The sequence below is a fragment of the Macaca mulatta genome, chromosome 13 (assembly GCF_049350105.2).
Source record: "Macaca mulatta isolate MMU2019108-1 chromosome 13, T2T-MMU8v2.0, whole genome shotgun sequence".
Lineage (NCBI taxonomy): Eukaryota > Metazoa > Chordata > Mammalia > Primates > Cercopithecidae > Macaca > Macaca mulatta.
The window spans coordinates 22,553,150-22,566,049 of NC_133418.1; positions in this window are offsets into that span (position 1 = coordinate 22,553,150).

Below are 12,900 nucleotides of genomic sequence, written 5' to 3' on the forward strand. Positions count from 1 at the left end.
TTGAGAGCCAGGTTATGTGCCTGGAGGTGCTGACAGCCACTTTGCCCCCATGATGGGGGCCTGCCTGTGATAGAACAAGCACTGAGGAGAGTGTAGTGAGAGACAGAGAGAGAGAGACCAAGTCCTGAGGACATCGCTTATGCTCCTAGATTTAGGCAAGCATTTGTCCTTCAACACATACTGTTTTCTTCTACTTAAACTGTTTTGATTGTGTTTGGGAGGCCCAACTGGCACACCTGCACCACCCTCCCCACCACCATCTCTCTGGGACATTCCTTTCTGCACAGCTACAGGTGATCGACATGAAGTGCTTATAGAGCTGGAAGGAGGACATGTAGAATCCTAACACACTTTAATTATCCAAAAACAGAGGTGGTTGTATCTAGTACTGTTTTTGTTTACTTTAGTAGATCTTGTCTTTCGTTTTTAAATGGCTAACTCACACAATGTTTTTTAGCATGAACTCTATTAATGAAACATATTAAGACACCAAAATGTATTATAAAATAAACGATCCCAGTTAACAAAGAGCTTAACGCATAGGGAAAAGAGGAATGTGATTATTCCTATTTCTGAATACATCTAGAGATCAGCCAACATCATCACATTCAGAGCATAAATTGTAGAAATCCCATAATCCACCTTTGATTGACAATCATGAGAGAGTAGCCAACCATAGAGAATCAACAAGGAGAAAAACATGGACAGTTTTACTTACCTTGTTGGGAAGACACTTTTCACCCTCCAAAGGAAAGAACAAATAATTGGATTCACCCTAAATGTAAGAAATCCAGATGGTTTATCAAGCCACAGAAATCCATGTCCATCTGTGTAGTAGAGTTCCAGACTGTGGCATCTCCCAGCCACTGTTAGCTGACTCTGCTGCTGATGTCGCAGAGTATTGCTAAGAAGCAGACATCATAATTTATGCATGGAGCTAAGACAGGTCTACTGTTTCTGCTGTACTGAAGGTCCTGCTTATTCACAGAAATAAGAACTGGACTAGAGTCTGTAAAAGAAGTTAAAAGTTTTAATCAATTCAGGCATAAAAATAAGGTTCAACTGTGAGTCTTCAAAAAGTCCTGTTGTGGGAAACTGAAAGGAAATTAGGCTGGCCCTGGAACTAATGAAACCAAATGATGAATTGCCGACCACTTTAATTTGACTTTTTCTTTCCAGTTATCTCCTGTGTGGATTTTCATAAGAATTTGATTCCTGAGTGAATATTCAGTCTGCTATATCAATAATTCAGGCTGCTGGAACAATAAAAGGAATGGGTGCTTAAATTGGAGAGAAAAATGATTTAAAGACATATTTGATATGTGTTGTGTCTCAAGTGTTTTCCATACGTAATTTCATTTTTTCCCCAGGATGATTTGATTAGATAAGTCTTTTTTTAAATTGACAGGTAAAAATTGTATATATTCATGGTGTACAACATGGTGTTTTTATGTTTTTTGTTTTTGTTTTGAGACGGAGTTTCGCTCCTGTTGCCCAGACTGGAGTGCAATAGCACGATTTTGGCTCGCCGCAACCTCCGTCTCCCAGGTTCAAGCGATTCTCCTGCCTCAGCCTCCTGAGTAGCTGGGATTACAGGCGTGCGCCACCATGCCCGGCTAATTTTGTATTTTTAGTAAAGACAGGGTTTCACCATGTTGGCTAGGCTGGTCTCAAACTCCCGACCTCTGGTTATCCGCCTGCCTTGGCCTCCCAAAGTGCTGGGATTACAGGTGTGAGCCACCGCACCAGGCCACATGGTGTTTTAACATATGTACACACTGTGGGATGACTAGGCCATTTAGCATGTACATTATTAGATAAATATTATTACCTTTACTCTACAGATGAGGAAACCAAAGCTCATGGAGGCTCACAATTGTGCCCATAATTTCAGAGCTGATAAGTAGATTAAGACTGGATTCAAATCTATGCCAACGTGATACCAAACTCTGGTCTTTTGTGTGTATGTGTGAGGGTGAGGAACATCAGGGCATATGAATGGTGCCAAACCTTTGAGGATTATTTCCTATTCAATTATCATCCATTCCTTGACTTGCAATACGTTTTAAATATTACAGTGTTTGAGTTGTGTCTGGTCAGGAAATCAGAAACTACCACTCAAGGTATTTGAGAGGTTGCAGTGAGCGGAGATTGCGCCATTGCACTCCAGCCTGGGTAACAAGAGCGAAACTCCATCTCAAAAAAAAAAAAAAAAAAAAATTGTTGGAAAGGCTGAAGGATTGAAAGGGGAAATGAGATTACCCCAAAGATCAGTAACTGCAGGGTGCTACCATCCACCTAACCTGGAGAAAGAAAGGGAAAGGTGTTTTCCAGGACCCACAGTCTCCGGGCTACTGAGGCTGCTGGGATACACTGCTGCCTCAAGAATAAAAGAAAAAGCCTGTGGCTTTCATCATCTTCCAATTTACTGCCAGTGACTCCTACTGGCAGAACTTAAAATCAACTGAAAAGAAAGTCTAGGAAATGTGGTTTGCAGGCTTCCAGCTGCCCTGTGATGCAGAGATGCATGCAGGGGGCGTGAATGGAGTTAAGAGCCAGTAGACAACTGATTGGCACACCTGGGAAATAGTTTTCCACCCCCGCCAAAAAAAAAAAAAAAAAAACCTTTTAATTTTGAAATAGTTACACATTTGCAGAAAATTGCAAAAAAAAAAAAAAAAAAAAAAAGGCCAGAAGGTCACATAGGTCACATATACCCTTTGCTCAATTTTCCCCTGTGGTAACATCTTGCATAGCTATTGTACAATATCAAAACTAGGAACGGACCTTGGAGGCAGATGAGCATTAGGGAAAAACTAGGTAAAAGAGATGTTGATGCCTTTGACTTTTCCTTGGGTCAATACATGTTGGAACCAGCTCAGGTGATATTTTCAGTTGCCTTCAACTCTAAATCTGAATCAAAACCGATTTCTTCTGAGAATTTTTTCCTGATTATTCCCCTTGCCCCACATTCCTCTTTCCTTAAAACCTCTAGTCATTATCGCTTAAGGGAGTGGGGAGGGCAAATTATCTCAAATTTGTATTTTCATTTGTAATTTTTCTCTAATTGTTCCCTTTGTGCGTGCTTCATCTCGCTCACTAAACTGTAAATTGCTTGGGTTCTGAGATTTTTGTTCTTTGTTACCACTATTGCCCTAGCACACTGAGAGTGGTTAGGAGCATGGACTTTGGAATCAAAAGAGGTTGGGACCAACTTCTGAGCAAGTTACTTCACTTCTCGAGGCCTCATTTTCTCCTTTGTGATATGTATAGAATAATAATGGTATTAACCTCATGGGTCGATAGTAAGGATTAATTGGAAAAGTATTTGTAAGGTGCCTAGCACAGTGCCTGGCACATATTAGCTACTGAATAGTAACAAAATATTATTGTAATTGTTACAACATGGCACCTGATTTCCCCAGAGAGAGTTATGACAGAGGGGGAGAGGGATGGAGGAGAGAGAGAGAGGGAAATAGGGCCCACAATGTATTTTCTAACCTAATCTTGGAAACAACCTATCTCACTTCTCCATATTCTGTCACAAACACTAATATGCTTATAATGTGGAAGCGGACACAAAGCTGTGAATACTAGGAGATGGAATCTCTAAGGCCAACTTAAAGGCTGGCTGCCCCGACCCCCATGAAACTGGGCTGCTGTTGGTTGGTAATTTGTGCTCGGTACAAGGTTGGCTTATCTGGCCCTCTTTGTCTGGCACCATGCCCAGTTGTGGCAAATCAGCAACACTGTGGCTTATATGTTATCTTTCTCTTTAATGACGTGGATTTACCTTTTCCACAGGTTAAGAACAGTCTGAGACCAGGCTTGGGAGCCCTTGCCTGTAATCCTAGCACTTTGGGAGGCCAAGGTGGGTGGGTCGCTTGAGCCCGGGAGTTCGAGAATAGCCTGAGCAACATGGGGAAACCCTGCCTTTTCAAAAAAACACAAAAATTAGTCAGACACGGTGGTGTAGGCCTGTGGTCCCAGCTACTCAGAAGCCTGAGGTGGGAGGATCACTTGAGCCCAGGGGTAGAGGCTGCAGTGAACTGAGATCTTGCTACTGCACTCCAGCCTGGGCAATGGAGACCCTGACTCAAACACACACACACACACACACACCAGTCTGAATCAACAAACCTTTAGGTAGACTGAAAAAAAAGACAGAATAAATAAAATCAGAAACAAAAAAAGGGGATATACCAACTGAGACCACAGAAATACAAAGAATCACTAAAGACTGTTACAGGCAACTATACACCAACAAATGGGAAACCACAGAAGGAATGGATAAAGTCAAAGTCCTGGACACATATAGTCTACCAAGACTGAACCATGAAGAAGTAGAAAATGTCAACAAACCAATGATGAATGTAACAGAATCAAAGCTGTAATAAAAAGTCTCCTACCAAAGTGAAGTCCAAGACCTAATGGCTTCACTGCTGAATTTTACCAAACACTTAAAGAAGAACAAATACCAATTCTACTCAAACTCTTTTTAAAAACTGAAGAGGAGGGGATACTTCCAAAATCATTCTACCAGGCCAGCATCACCCTGATACCAAAACCAGACAAGGACACACAACAACAACAAAAAGCTACAGGCCAATATCACTAATGAACATAGATGCAACAATCCTCAACAAAATACTAGCTAACTGAATTAAACAACACATTAAAAAGATCATTTACCATGATCAAGTGGGATTCATGCCAGAGATGCAAGGATGGTTCAACATCAAAATTTGTGATTTGTATCACAAATCAACAAACGTGGTACATCACATTGACAGAACAAAGGACAAAAACCATATGATCATATCAACAAATGCTAAAAAAAAAAAAAAAAAAAAAAAAAAAAAAAAAAAAAAAGCATTCAATAGAATTTAACAACCCTTTATGATAAAAAAAAACAAAACTTCAACAAACTGGGTATGGAAGGAACATACCTCAAAATAATAAAGGCCATATATGACAAACCCACAACCAACATCATACTGATTGGGAAAAAAATTAAAAACCTTTCTCTACATAGTGAGATGTGAGGGGTTTCAGGAAGCATTCCTGTTTCCACAACCATCACCCCAAACCAGAATTCCAGCAGCCAAAACTGTGGGAATATGTGCTCCTCCAATTAAAAATTCCTCTGTCTAGGCCAGGCACAGTGGCTCTTGCCTATAATCCCAACACTTTGGGAGGCCGAGGTGGGCAGATCACCTGAGGTCAGGAGTTCGAGACCAGCCTGGCTAACATGGTGAAACCCCATCTCTACTAAAAATACAAAAATTAGCCGGGCATGGTGGCATGTGCCTGTAGTCCCAGCTACTCAGGAGGCTGAGGCAGGAAAATCACTTGAACCCAGAAGGTAGAGGTTACAGTGAGCCGAGATCGCGCCATTGTGCGCCTGAGCGAAACAGCAAGACTCTGTCTCAAAAAAAAAAAAAAAATTCCTCTCTCTGGCATGCACTAAAATCATAAGCTATGTGAGGACAAGGACTTTGTCTTAATCCTCCACCCCTACAACACTGTCTGGAACATGTTAAAATACATAAAGTACATAAAGTACATAAGTACATGTTAAATGTTGAATGAATGATGCATGCCTTATGAGTAAGTCATTCCGAAAGTCTCTGTTGACAATCCTTACTGCTAGGAAAAATAATGCACCCCTCACTGAACCTCAGCATTAATAAGTTTACTCAAATGGAAAATCTTTTTGTCCTAGTTTTGAGAAATACTTGGAGGGACATAAAGTCAAGGCATCTGCCTCAAGGGACCTTACAACCTAGTACATCTATGTGGTGTCTGTTGGTTTCCTGAGTGAGCTGCTGAGAGCAGTGAAGAAGGGTGACAGAACACAAGCAGATTGGTTCAGTAAATATTGATACGTTATGTCACATATTATATATATTAAGCGGCAGAGATGTCTTGGCACCTGTCTCGACATAAAGTACAAAGAAACAACCCCATGCATTACCAACCATTGATAAACTTTGTGGCTTCCTCCAATCCTTCTGTTCCATAGACATGATCGAAACACACCACCCCAAGCCCTCCTGTTCCCATTTCCATTGCTCTGTATGATCCTTTCCACAGTTGGAAGTAAGTAACTTCCTTGTCCGTGTTCATGGGTCACGACCTGCATACTCATCTCACTCTCAGAGTCAGGTGTCATCTGATAGGGGGAAGCTGTCCTGTGCAGAGCTTGCCTGGCTGTTTTAAAAGGACAGCACCTGGGACACGCAGTGGGGCCCTGGTGATGTGGGGTAGGTGAGAGAAAGTGTTAAAAGATGCGTGAAGGCCAGGTGCAGTGGCTCACGCCTGTAATCCCAGCACTTTGGGAGGCTGAGGGGGTTAAATTGCTTGAGCCCAAAAGTTTGAGACCAGTCTGGGCAACATGGTGAAATCCCATCTCTACAAAAACAATTAGCCAAGCGTGGTGGTGCATGCCTGTCCCAGCTACTTAGGAAGCTGAGGTAGTATCACCTGAGCCCAGGGAGGTCGAGGCTGTAGTGAGAGTGAGCCATGATTGCACCACTGCATTCCAATCTGGGTGACAGAATGATGCCCTGTCTCAAAAAAAAAAAAAAGTATGCATATATATATGTGTGTGTGTGTGTGTGTGTGTGTGTGTGTGTGTGTGTCTGTGTGTGTGTGTAGTTGAATTTCACCAACTTAACTATGTGCCTGGGGCAGTCCCTTTTGCATAGAAAATGAAAATGTTCCTGCTCACCAGCAGGGATACCCCCACTCCACAGGCTGCTTTCCTCCTAACAGAAAGGTATTTTTACTCTATTATATAAGTGCAGCATCTAAACTTGGTAACTTCTTATTTACAGAGAGTTTATGATATACCAGGCATGTAACTAGGCATTTTACATGTCATTTCATCCTCACAATTGTCACATCATTATTCCAATCTTGAAAGACAGAATTTGAGGCCCAGAGCGGTCAAGAAACATGTTTCAAGTCACACAGAGAGTAACTGCAGATATGGGATGTTAGAGTAACTACAGATATGGGATGTTAGAGTAACTGCAGATATGGGATGTTAGAGTAACTGCAGATATGGGATGTTAGAGTAACTGCAGATATGGGATGTTGGAGTAACTGCAGATATGGGATGTTGGAGTAACTGCAGATATGGGATGTTGGAGTAACTGCAGATATGGGATGTTAGAGTAACTGCAGATATGGGATGTTAGAGTAACTGCAGATATGGGATGCTAGGCCTGGTCGGCAGCAGAGCGCCAGAGTCTTCATCGTTTTGCCACACGGCCTGTGCAGAATTACAGGCCCCGACACAGTTACTTTCCAACTAAAGTGGCTACAAGTGCCATCGTCCCCATGGAAACCTCAGTTCTCATGATTTCTGAATGACACCATCCCAAAACCCAGGTTCTGGTTCTGGAGCTCAAAGCCTCTTTCCACGTCTGGAGCTCTGGGTGGCCTGGAACACACTCTTGAGAAATTCCAGCCCCTCTTTGGGGAATTTTCAATGGTAAGAGAGCAAAGAGGGGAACAGGTTGCTTGAGCTGAGAAAACTGTCTCCAGAGGAGTTGAAATCTTTGGTAGAGGTGCATGTGGGTGTTTGTGGAGGGGTGCGGGGCTCCCTCATTCTCCCTCTGGGATGTCCATATTCAGGTGTACTCCCATTCCACACACCATTGATAACCTGGCTGTGTCTCCTCCCTGACACTGCACTGGAAGAAGTGTATTCCAGGAACTGTATACAGAACCACCCTTCCTTCCAGGGCCTTTCCCTGCTGGACAAGCTCAAGTTGTCATTAAACAGCCCTAATCCACTCTTGTGGAAGAATGGGCATAGGGCTGGGCGCGGTGGCTCAAGCCTGTAATCTCAGCACTTTGGGAGGCCGAGACGGGCGGATCACGAGGTCAGGAGATCAAGACCATCCTGGCTAACCCAGTGAAACCCCGTCTCTACTAAAAAATACAAAAAAAAAAAAAAAAAAAAAAAAAAAAAAAACTAGCCGGGCGAGGTGGCAGGCGCCTGTAGTCCCAGCTACTCGGGAGGCTGAGGCAGGAGAATGGCGGGAACCCGGGAGACGGAGCTTGCAGTGAGCTGAGATCCGGCCACTGCACTCCAGCCTGGGCGGCAGAGCGAGACTCCGTCTCAAAAAAAAAAAAAAAAAAAAAAAAAAAAAAAAAAAAAGAATGGGCATAGCTGGGATTTACAAGCTGAATAGGGAGAGTTCATGCAGAAACTTTGAATTAAAAAGGCACCCATCGTCCATAAACACTTGTGCAGCAAGATATCCAAGGGGACCAGGCCTGGTGGCTCACGCCTGTAATCCCAGCACTTGGGGAGGCCGAGGCGGGCAGATCACCTGAGGTCAGGAGTTTGAGGCCAGCCTGGCCAACCTGGTGAAATCCCATCACTACTAAAAATACAAAAATTAGCCAGGCATGGTGGCATGCGCCTGTAATCCCAGCTACTCAGGAGGCTGAGGCAAGAGAATCACTTGAACCCGGAAGGTGAGGCAGAGGTTGCCGTGAGCAACTCCAGCCTGGGTGACAGAGACTCCATCTCAAAAAAAAAAAAAAAAAAAATGCAAGGGGAGTTTGCTGACATCAACCCACCAAAGAAAGGCAGAAAAAGCATTTTCATTTAAACTTTTCCTTTCATAAGAGTTTGTTAATTATCTTGCTTAACTTCCTAGTTGTAAGAATTCATTTTACCAAATGTTTACAATTAGAAATTTTCTTTCTCTCCTTCCAAAGATCTTTAAGTACCTTCCACAGAACAGGCCCTTTGGGAGATGCTGAAGTGTTGAGCTGAACCAACATGGCCCTTGACCTCATGAGTGAGTGAAGGTAACAACATGAACTCAGCACTGTGAGGCTGGCTCAGGTGGATTCTCTGAGGATAGAAGAGTGGCCGCGGGTATCTTCCTCGGGGTGTGGATTGAAAGCCTCCAGTGAAAGGTGAGAAAGTTCTACCTCCAAAGTGCTGAAGAGATCCTGGCGTGGTGGCTCATGCCTGTAATTCCAGCACTTTGGGAGGCCGAGGTGGGCAGATCACCTGAGGCCAGGAGTTCGAGACCAGACTGGCCAACGTGGTGAAACACCGTCTCTACCAAAAGTGCAAAATATTAGCCAGGCGTGGTGGCGGGTGCATGTAATCCCAGCTACTTGGGAGGCCGAAGTGCAAGAATCGCTTGAACCCAGGAGGCAGAGGTTGCAGTGAGCCGAGATCACACCATTGCACTCTGGCCTGGGTGACGGAGCAAGACTCTGTCGGCCCCCCCAAAAAAAGTGCTTAACAGCAACCAAGCTCTCAGGCTGAAGAAATAATAAATATTTTATTCAATGTGACTGTGAGATAGAAAATGCTGGCTAATTAAAGGTTTGGATGAATAGAGATTTTTATGATCCATCTAGTACATGGTTCATCCATTTTGGAAGGGTTAATACACACTCAACATTAAAACTCCATCTGACAAACCGTTATTTGACCTTGATGATCAGGGCATTTCAATTTGGTTGAGGGAATGTATTAGATGTGGCAGGAAAGATACAGTGGAAAGGCCTAATGAAAAGCCATGAATTCAGGCAGGTGCTCTGGCTCACGCCTGTAATCCCAGCTCTTTGGGAGGCCAAGGTGGGTGGATCATCTGAGGTCAGGAGTTCGAGACCAGCCTGGCCAACATTGTAAAACCCCGTCTCTACTAAAAATACAAAAATTAGCTGGGCATAGTGGTACCTACCTGTGATCCCAGCTACTTGGGAGGCTGAGGCAGGAGAATTGCTTGGACCCAGGAGGCAGAGGTTGCAGTGAGCCGAGATCACGAAACAGGGCTCTGGCTTGCAGTATTTGATGTGTGGACAGACTGGATGAATGCTGTGCTTTAGAAAGATTAATTTGGTGGTAGTGTTCAGCGAAGGTGGGAGAGGTGGAGGGGCTAGAACAAGAAGAGAAGCTATAAGGTAGTTACAGTAAGCAAGGCACAGAGTGATCGTGGTGGTGGTAGGGGTGAGGGAAAACCCATTTTAAGTTGTTTTGGGGTCTAAGTATAGGATACAAAGAAGAGAGATGAGGGGAGGAGTAGTTCAGGATTTTAAGGCTTGCTTCCTAGGAGTACCACTCTTAGGCCCATGTAAGAAAGTTCTAGAGGCTCTCACTCCAGCCCTGCTCTAGCCACATTCTTCCCTACAGATGAGACGTTCTTGAGGTCAAGGAGCTATGGCCACTTGGAGACTGTTACCCTCGCACTTTCTAGGCTATGCCAGATACCTGGGAACCAGAATTCACTGTCCAAAGATCAGAGCCTATTTCCTGGCCCTGCACAGGCTTCCTCCCTGGGCCCATGTCCCAGGGGTCAGTGGCAATGCTGGTGTATGCACCCCTAGGCCTGGGCAGTGGCCAAAGGGTGACTGTTTGTGGGGGATGATGGGTGGGTGGAGCTTGGACTTCCTCACTGCGGTGACCCCATGCATGCATGCACAGCCTCTGTGGTGCAGGCTGGAGTCAGGGATGGGAAGAAACGGGGGCGAACTATGGTCAGGGGCCAGGGCCATCTCTCCCAGTATTACCAGGCTCTGGCATGGAACTCTTATGAGTCTGAGAATTCTAAAACTCCTGCCCTTGAAGATCATCCTTATAAAAGTATGATTGTAAAGTAGGAAGATAGACATTTTATTTAGCAGCTTATTGGCTTGGTCTGTAACTTTTACATACTCAGACATATGGTAGACACTGAGACATGTGGTTCCCATGTGTATACAACTATTAGATGTGGGCCTGCTTTTTGGCCAAACGTATGCCTTATTGACTTTCTCAGTATGACTCTTCAAATCTTCTCTTTGCTCAGGGCTTACCTCTTAGGTTGTCCCTTATGAATATTCAACTCAGTTATTTTGTTCATTGGCTTGCCAGTTTTTAATTCTTAATTTGTAATCCCTTTTATATCCCAGATATGAGTCCTTTGTCATACATACATGTATGTACATATATACACTCACAAACACACACACACACACGCACACACATATATATATCCTATTCTATGGCTTTCCTGTTTATTCTTTTGATGGTGTCTTTTGATTAATGAGACATTAATTTTAAGGCTGACAATTCACATACTTTTCCTTTATTCATAGAGATTTTTGTGTCCTCTTAAGAAATATTTACCCAGTATAAGATCATAAAGATTTTCTCCTGTTTTCTTCTAAAAGTCCTTTTTTTTTAAGATGGGATCTTGCTCTGTCACCCAGGCTGGAGTGCAGTGGCACGATCAGAGGTCACTGTAGCCTTGAACTTTTGGGCTTAAGTGATCCTAACACCTCACCTCCCAAAGTGCTGGGATTACAGATGTGAGTCACTTTGCCAACCCAGCAAGCTTTATTGCTTTACCTTTCACGTTTAAATGTATTCCATCATAACGCATTTGCAATTGATTTCTGAGTATAGCATGTGATAGGAGTCAAGGTTAATTTTGTTTTCCACACGGATATCCTCGACCCAGCTCCATCTGTAAGCCCATCTCTGCCCCCACTGATCTGCAATGTCACCTTTGTTATAAAGCAAGTTGTTTATAGTATACATATAATGGAATTGTGAGTTCCAGGGCCACCTTTTTGAGGAACTCAAGCCAGGAACTGTGCTGCTCTTCACAGTTGATCATCCATTCCTTCCCATCCACAAACAGATGCCCCTTGATCACTGCCCAGGCCTATGGGTGCATACACCAGCAGTGCCACTGACCCTTGAGACATGGGCCCACGGAGGAAGCCTGTGCAGGGCCAGGAAATAGGCTTTGATCTTTGGACAGTGAATTCTGGTTCTCAGGTATCTGGCATAGCCTAGAAAGTGGGAGGGTGACAGTCTCCAGGTGGCCATAACTCCCTGACCTCAAGAATGACTCATCTGCAAGGAAGAACGTGGCTAGAGCAGCGCCAGAGTGAGAGCCTCTAAAGTTGTCTTATATGGGCCTAAGAGTGGTGCTCCTAAAAAGCAAGCCTCAAAATCCTGAACTACTCCCCACTTCATGTCTTTTCTTTGTGTCCTATACTTAGACCCCCAAACAACTTAAAATGGGTTTTCCCTACATGGGTTACATTGGTCTGTTTGTTACATTGGTTAATTTTTCTCTTCTTATGCCAAAACCATGTTTCCTTAATTGCTACAGCTTTGTACTTACATACTATAACTTTGATAGTCAGGTCTTGATACCTGGCAGTGTAAAAGTGTAAATCCTCCAACTTTCTTAAAGATTACCTTTGTTATTCTTTTTTTTTTTTTTTTTTGAGTAGGAGTTTCTTTCTTTTTCCTTTTTCTTTTTGAGTCGGAGTCTCACTCTGTCGCCCAGGCTGGAGTGCAATGGCACAATCTTCAGTTCATTGCAATGCAACCTCTACCTCCCTGATTCAAGTAATTCTCCTGCCTCAGCCTCCCAAGTAGCTGGGATTACAGATGCATACCACCATGCCTGGCTAATTTTTTTGTATTTCTAGTAGAGATGGGGTTTCACCACGTTGGCCAGACTGGTCTCGAACTCCTGACCTCAGGCAATTCGCCCGCCTCAGCCTCTCAAAGTGCTGGGATTACAGGCATGAGCCACCGCGCCCAGCCGGTCCCTTGTATTTCTATATAAATTTTAGAATTACCTTGTCAATTTCCATGAATAGCTCTGCAGACATTTTGTCTGGGATTGTATTGAATCTGTAGATCAATTTGACACCTTAACAATTTTGAGTCATTCAATCATGAACATGGTACATCCTTTCATTTATTTTGTGCTTTTAAAATTTCTCTCAATTATGCTTTGTAGTTTTCAGTGTAGAGGCAATGCACAGCTTTCGTTAGATAATCCTAATTATTTCACATTTATATTGATGCTACTGTAAATTGTATCTTTTTCAAAATTTCTTTTTCTATTT